Source organism: Rhagoletis zephyria, unplaced genomic scaffold (assembly GCF_001687245.7).
Source record: "Rhagoletis zephyria isolate East Lansing unplaced genomic scaffold, Rhagoletis_zephyria_1.1 Rzeph_scaffold_00507, whole genome shotgun sequence".
Taxonomy (NCBI): Eukaryota; Metazoa; Arthropoda; class Insecta; order Diptera; family Tephritidae; genus Rhagoletis; species Rhagoletis zephyria.
In genome coordinates, this window is record NW_016157591.1 from 42729 (window position 1) to 50835 (window position 8107).

At 36.1% G+C, this 8107-nt stretch overlaps 1 long non-coding RNA gene across 1 annotated transcript in view; it reads right to left on the reverse strand.

The window, feature by feature from the left end:
- LOC108360038 (uncharacterized) overlaps positions 1–8107 on the reverse strand; it is a 21090-nt gene that overhangs the window by 9806 nt on the left and 3177 nt on the right. Inside the window, exons 2-3 of the long non-coding RNA XR_001847039.1 lie at positions 3978–3984; positions 1519–1523 (exon numbers count right to left, since the gene is read on the reverse strand). This is a non-coding gene — a long non-coding RNA (uncharacterized LOC108360038). The remainder of the gene's footprint in view (positions 1–1518; positions 1524–3977; positions 3985–8107) is intronic.

Consider the following 8107-nt stretch of genomic DNA (forward strand, 5'->3'; position numbering starts at 1 on the left):
GAAGTCTAGAAAGAAAGAAGTCTGATGAGGAGATGTGGTGATCTCCGAAATAGTGCTATAACTTCTACCGCTTAGACTATGTTGCTTTTTCAATTTTTCCTAATAAACAATCGTGGTACAAAGCTCAATAAAAAATATTAAAAAATTAAATTAATTAGTACAATACAGGCATCAATCGGAGTGCTTTTGAAAAGGCTTCGTTTCTAAAATACATGCAGGAGGGTTTCCACCTGTTTAAAAAGTCAAATTCATCTGGAATTATGGGAATTAGTTAATTGAAACATATGTATATAATATAACTAGCAACCCGGCGAACTTCGTCCAGCCCAAAATTTATTTCTTTTTTTCAAATATTTGGGACAAAGTTTTCCCCACAATTCACGTTCACATTTGGTTTTGTGGTCGTCAGAAAGCATATCCTCCAGAGCCGTCTTAAATAACCTAACGAAAGCGTTATGTCCGTGAAGAAGTTCTTGCGGAAACAATGATCCGGCTCGATGGTGAATCGTCCTTGAATCTGTATAGAAAAGGTGGTGGCAATTTCAAAATTAGAGAACATCATTGGTTCACAGAAATCGATAATACATAGACTTATTTCAGATGAAATATCATAAATGTCTTACAATTGGATTTGTAGGCATTCATCAAGAATTGTCTTTATTTTGTTTAGTCGCCGTAAAGCAAGGACCGCAATGGTTATGGTGGTCGATTTAGCGTGGGATAATTTGATTTTGATCCCTGGTGTCTCCGAATGACTTCACTTGACGATTTTTAGCAATAACTCGCCTCCAGCGCCACCTTGCGGCTTTTTTTCAATAGTATTGCCCCTACCGTTACCAATATACATCTTGTTTATGAGGCAAATCGGACCATAAATACGCTTTTTAGTAATAACTCGACTCCAGAGCCACCTGGCGAGCCATTTATTTCGCAGAAATATTTCCCTTCACGTTACCAATACATATTTTGAATATTAGGCAGATCAGATCATAAATACGATTTTTAATAACTCGACTCCAGCGCCACTTGGCGTTTTAAGTTGTGGACCTAAACTATACAGGAACTTTAGGACAAAAATTTAATCAAAATCATTTCGGTCGTTTAGGAGGAGTTTACTTGAAAACACACGTACCGAAGAATTATATCTGTGGTCATAAGCAATAACCGGCTAAGTCGACTTAAGAAAGAGTTGAGTTATATATGCTATCGTTTTCTGCAACTACTATTCTATGTGCATGTGAAACTCCCATCGCGTTAGCCAGGCTATTTAAAAAGTTATAGATGAAAATATTTGGATGGGGTTAGCATCACAATCCAAATCTTTAAAGCGTTTTTTCTCGAATTCAGGTTTTTCGACTTAGGCGATTATTGCTTATGACCACAGATATATGTATTTATAGATAGGTAAAAGTTTCAGTATGTTTGGAAGGCGCCACGCCCTCTTTACCAATAGCCCCCAATTTTGAGAGTATGGGATTGATTTCAAAACCTTCATACCAAGTTCCAGGACTCTACCACAAATTCTTCCAGAAATATGCGGTGGCTATAACCAAAAAAGCCTATTTAAAAAAAAAAAGGTACAGCCGTTCGCGAGATCACTTCTTACAAAAACGTGGAACTGCTCTTATTATAATTGGTATAGATAATAAGTATCGATAAGTAGCCAATACCCGCTTATTTTGCGGGACCTTAAAACATTTCGAACTGTAAAACAATCATTCAATTCTATTCTATATAATAGATCGGTCCCTGGTCCACCTATAAGAAAAAAGTATCCTATATGTTAATCCAGGCAGTAAGCTGCCTACACGCCAATTTTCAAACAAAACGGACCATATTAGAAGAAAAAATGGATCCTATATGTTAATCTAGGAAAAGGCTACCTACGTACTAATTTCAAGCAAATCGGACGATAAATAAAACTTTTTCGAATAGATCGATCTCTGGCCCAATTCACGAAAAAAAATCATATATGCTAATCTAAGCAAAAAGCTACCTACGTACCAAATTTTAAGCAAAGCGGACTATTAATTCGATATCTTCGATTGGATCGGATCCTGGTCCACTTCCCGGAGAAAAAGAATCATATATACTAACCTAGGCAAAAAGTTACCTACGTACCAAATTTTAAGCAAATCGGACCATAACACGACTTTTTCGAATAGATTGGTCCCTGGTCCACCTACCAGAAAAAAGAAATTTTTTTTTGGCCTATGACAGGGTGGTCGCTGAAAGCTATTTATAACAAAATTTCATGAAAATGGGANTTCCTGGTCCACTTCCCGGAGAAAAAGAATCATATATACTAACCTAGGCAAAAAGTTACCTACTAAGTTACCAAATTTTAAGCAAATCGGACCATAACACGACTTTTTCGAATAGATTGGTCCCTGGTCCACCTACCAGAAAAAAGAAATTTTTTTTTGGCCTATGACAGGGTGGTCGCTGAAAGCTATTTATAACAAAATTTCATGAAAATGGGACCAGCCGTTCGCGAGATTACCTGTTACAAAGAAAAGGGACTTATCTTTATATAATTAGTATAGGTTAAGCAAATCGGACCATAAATACGATATTTTCGAATATATAGGTCCCTGGTACATTTCGCGGAAAAAAGATCATATATGCTAATCGAGGCAAAAAGCTACCTACGTACCGAATTTTAAGCAAATTGGACCATAAATACGATTTTTTCGAATAGATGGGCCCCTGGTACACTTCTCGGAAAAAAGGATCCTATATGCTAATCCAGTCAAAAAGCTACCTACGTACCGAATTTTAAGCAAATTGGACCATAAATACGATTTTTTCGAATAGATGGGCCCCTGGTACACTTCTCGGAAAAAAGGATCCTATATGCTAATCCAGTCAAAAAGCTACCTACGTACCGAATTTTAAGCAAATTGGACCATAAATACGATTTTTTCGAATAGATGGGCCCCTGGTACACTTCTCGGAAAAAAGGATCCTATATGCTAATCCAGTCAAAAAGCTACCTACGTACCGAATTTTAAGCAAATTGGACCATAAATACGATTTTTTCGAATAGATGGGCCCCTGGTACACTTCTCGGAAAAAAGGATCCTATATGCTAATCCAGTCAAAAAGCTACCTACGTACCGAATTTTAAGCAAATTGGACCATAAATACGATTTTTTCGAATAGATGGGCCCCTGGTACACTTCTCGGAAAAAAGGATCCTATATGCTAATCCAGTCAAAAAGCTACCTACGTACCAAATTTTAAGTAAGTCGGACCATAATAAGATTTTTTCGAATAGATCGGTCCCTGGTCCACCTACCGGAAACATGGCCTAAAACATGGTGGTTGCTGAAAGCTATTCATATTCAAAATTTCATGAAAATCGGACCAGCCGGTCGCGAGATTACCTGTTACAAAAAAAGGGACTTCTCTTTATATAATTTGTATAGAGTATAAATATAGATAATATGGGTGTCGGACGAAAGAGGTTTAAGAAGATATTAGTTTGAAGAGGGTTAAAAAAGAAAAATATGGAGATCTCTTATGTTTTTGGCTGAGTTTAAGTATTTTGAGTTTTATTAAAATAAATTACTCGTAGTGTAACCAGTGTTGCCACAATATTTTTTTTAATTTTTTACCGAATTCAACAAAAATTTACCAAACTTATTTTATGTGCAGAACTGTACGTACATTAGACCGCGTCAAAAAAAAAAAAAGTGCTCTGCAATGAGACCGGAATAAGACTAAAATTTTGGCATTTGGTAAGGTAATGATCAGGGAACCTGTAAAAAAGGCAAAATAAAATAACGAAATAGGCTAGAAAAGGCAAAATAAAATAGCGAAATAGGCAGGAAAGGGCACTACAATACGCAAAAAAGACACTAAAAAAGACAAAAACCGTAAAGTATAAAAAAATACATTTATTTTAGAAATGTTTATTTTACATGTAAAAGAGAAAAACTATGAACTAGTTTCATTATATGAAAAACTTGTACTTTGAATCTTTGAATCTTTGAATCTTTGACTATTTTCTCTTTTCGAGTTTTTAACTCACAAAACTTTAATATCTGGAGTTGTAGTAACATTGAACCACAAGATGCATTTTGAATTTTTCTGGCAGCATTCTGATTAGATTCTTGCGAAGAAAAGCCTTGAATGTACTAAACGTGGGTTGATATAAGTGGCGCCCAATTTAATTATGGAGCGTTTAAAACTTTCTTATTACTAGGAATAAGACCCTTTTCCTTGCCTTTTACAATTAAAGGTAGAAAAGGCAAATATCTTAAAAAAAGCAAAAAAAAGGCATGAGCATATATGGAATCAGGGAAAGCTAAATCGTGGACATTCTTAATCGAATATACTCTATCTCTTTAGCAGAAAAAAGGCAATTTCCATATATTCGTTCCCTGGTAATTTTCCTCCATGAATCTCCCCTCTATAGGACAATTGATATATATGACGCGCGAATAGCAAACCGGCATTTAAATATCTGCATACATACATACATATACATACCTAACCAATTATGCATGTACCTACGCTGAATTCGCCGACAAGCTTTTTTAAAAACGAAGTAAATTAGTACAAATTGTTAGTAATTTTCATTCGAGTTTGAGTAAATCCTTTCACTAAATGGCTTTTAGTAACTTTAACGAGACCTTAAATTATTTTATTCATTTTAGTGCAGTTTTATGTGCAATAAGGATTTACTTTTTCGAAAAGAGTTGCCGCCTGTTAAATAACACGGTGCTACAAAAAAAGTCATGAAATACACCCGAAATAAAACCTAGTGTAGGTTGTAGGTATGGTCGAGTACAACTTGAAAATAGGTCCTGTATAGTTCCTGATCCCTCCATTTCTATATACCGAAAAACCGTTATTTTCATAATTTATGCACTTATCTATTAATAGCTTGACTATTTTCCATCCGATTTTAAAAATCGAACAAGTTTTGAAAAAAGAATTTATAGACCTTTAAAACGATGTATAACAATCAGAGACCGTAACGGTTATGCCTTTTATAATAAAAAGCAAAAAATTTAAGTTTTTAGCCAAAAATAAAAGTCAAAGTTCCAAGTGAAGTATTCCAGAGTTGTGTATACTCGAATTTAATAGTTTTAAAGCTCCTATCTGGATTCTAATAACTCCCTAATACACAAATACCAGGGTGAGATCAAATCTAAACATGTATGCACTATGTATAAATACAATACATGAAGGCATTTTTTGTTAACGGCATCAGATCTGCACCGATTATTTGATTTCCAAAACTGAGGTTCCGAATTAAAGGGCTTGGCCTTAAAAAATACAACAAGGTATGTGATTTTTGAAAAGGGTTGCCACCTTTTTTAAATTATAAAACCTGCACCGCTCGTTGTATTAAAAAAAAGTTAGGTGTAAAAGGAAAAGGCAGGGTCTTTAGAAGTGCAAGAAAGTTTAATTTTTTTAAATAGGGTTGCCACCCGATTAAAAAATCACAAAACTTACACCGTACAAGGAAGAACGTATTATTTTTTAAGCGTTGCCAGCTGTTAAAAATCATTGTTTTTTGTGCAGAGCATCAGATTTACACCGTTCTCTCGATTTTAAAATGAGGTGCCAAGTGAAAGGTATTCACCTAGAGATGTGCTTTGGGTTTAATTATAAATCTATTGCTTTAAATATGATACTCAGTAAATTATCGCAATATGGGCACAAAGCGTAAGGGTTTTTATTAACCGACTTCCAAAAAAGGAGGAGGTTATCAGTTCGTCGGAATATTTTTTTTTTTTATGTATGTTACCGCATAACTTTGGGCAACCTCAAAGGTAGTGTCTCAGAGGTGGTCCCATACTAATCTGGTTAAGATCCGATCAGTGGATCATGAGATATATATATATATATATATTTTTTTTTTATATGAGAGTTGAAGTCGGTTTTTTTTTTTGCTAAAAATTACTTGTACTAAATTGATATGTTCATGATTTTAAGCGTTGCCACCTATTAAAAAATATATAGCTATGAACGGGAAGTAACGTATTAAGGACATTCGATATTGGTATCAAACGACAGCTAGTTAAATGGTCTTTGTATAAATGTATGCGAATTTTCGAGAGTTGTTATCTAGTGAGGGCCTGTAAATGTTGAACTATAAAAAATAGCGACATGTGTCACATCATGAAAATGCCAGTTCATATTATGTCGCTCATACATGTTTCACAATAACATATGAAGACACTGTCGAATAATTGAAATCAAATCATGCATCAAATCTATTCATGTCAACACAAGCAACACATGCGACACATGCGACATAGTCAGCACTATTAATTACATTTTATATACGGGAAGAGATTTTGTAAATTTTTTAAGCACCTATTATAGTAAAATGCATTAAAGAATTGTCGAATTTATGTATATATTTTCATCCAAGGCAGGATCCAACAGTATTAAAAATATGCTACAGAAGCACAACAGCGAATAACAACTTAGTTAAGTAGCAACGACATGCTAAAACAGTATGTTTGAGATGGAATGACATGGCATAACACGTTGTTTGAGTTCACATGACATAGCAATGCATACAATTTTTGAAAAAGACATTTTTACAGAAAATGTTAAATTTTGCAGTTCTTTATTATCTAGTTAACAACTCTTAAGCAGCTTTCGATTGATAGCAATATCGAATGCCCTTAATACATCATAATAAGTAGCAACTATATTATTAAAAACACCAACATATTAATTTAATCTCAAACCCATATTGTGATATTTTACTATCATATTTTAAACAATGCATTTTAATTAGGCGGCGCCCCTTAAAAAAAAAAACAAATCACGTCTATAGGTGAACACCTTTAATTTGACACCTCATTTTGAAACTCGAGAGAACGGAGTAATTCTGACGCTCTGCATGAAAAAAGTGTAACAGGTGGAAACCCTTTTTATTAGAGGTTCTTCCTTGCAGATCTATAGACCAAGCCCCCTTATATGGCGTATTGTATATTTTTTTTTTAATTGCGCGAACGGTGTAAGTCTTATGATTTTTTAAGCAGGTGGCTACCCTATTCAAAATAATGAAACTTTCTTGCACATCTAAAGGCCCAGCACTCTCANGAAACTCGAGAGAACGGAGTAATTCTGACGCTCTGCATGAAAAAAGTGTAACAGGTGGAAACCCTTTTTATTAGAGGTTCTTCCTTGCAGATCTATAGACCAAGCCCCCTTATATGGCGTATTGTATATTTTTTTTTTAATTGCGCGAACGGTGTAAGTCTTATGATTTTTTAAGCAGGTGGCTACCCTATTCAAAATAATGAAACTTTCTTGCACATCTAAAGGCCCAGCACTCTCATTTGAAACCTATTTTTTTTCTAATACAACGGACGGTGCAGGTTTTATAATCTAAAAAAAGGGGCAACCTTTTCCAAAAAGGTCATACCTTGCTGTACATTTACAGGCCAAGCCCTTTAATTTGGAACCTCAGTTTTGAAAATCGAATGATCAGTGCAGATCTGATGCCGTTAACAAGATGCTTTCATATATTGTATGTATACATAGTGCATACATATTTAGAGGAGTGCAATGGGGTATAGTCATTGCGCTGGGTATGCAGTTACAGTTGCATGGCTATACTCAATCCCGACTCTTGCGTCCTCGTTCGCGCACTCTGGGCAACGTGAGCAACCCATGTGCGAGATGCGGTAACCAATCCGAGTGGAGCCTTGGGTCACGGCAGAAAGAGAGGGAGCTTCGGTGGGGCCACTCTGACTTATTCGGTTTAAGGGCTCACTGAAGTCTGCAGCGTCTGTTCACCAGTAGGTGCGGCTGCAAGCGGGTGTCTGCTTGGAGCAAGCGGCTCGCTATATAAACGTGTATTTGGTTGCGAAACCACCCCCGTCCCAGCAATGGGTTGTGCGCTGGGCTTGGGACCCGCCACGTAAAAACCACTTCCAGTGAAGAAGCAAGGCAAAGCCTCGGATGAGACCCCCCCTTATGATGACGACCACGGCAAACGTTTAAAGGACTACGATTTGAGGGCATGCACCTGGAATGTCCGGACCCTTAATGGGGAAGGTGCCTCTGCCCATCTGGTTTATGTCCTCGTAAGGACAAAAGCTGACATCACCGACATCCAAGAAATGCG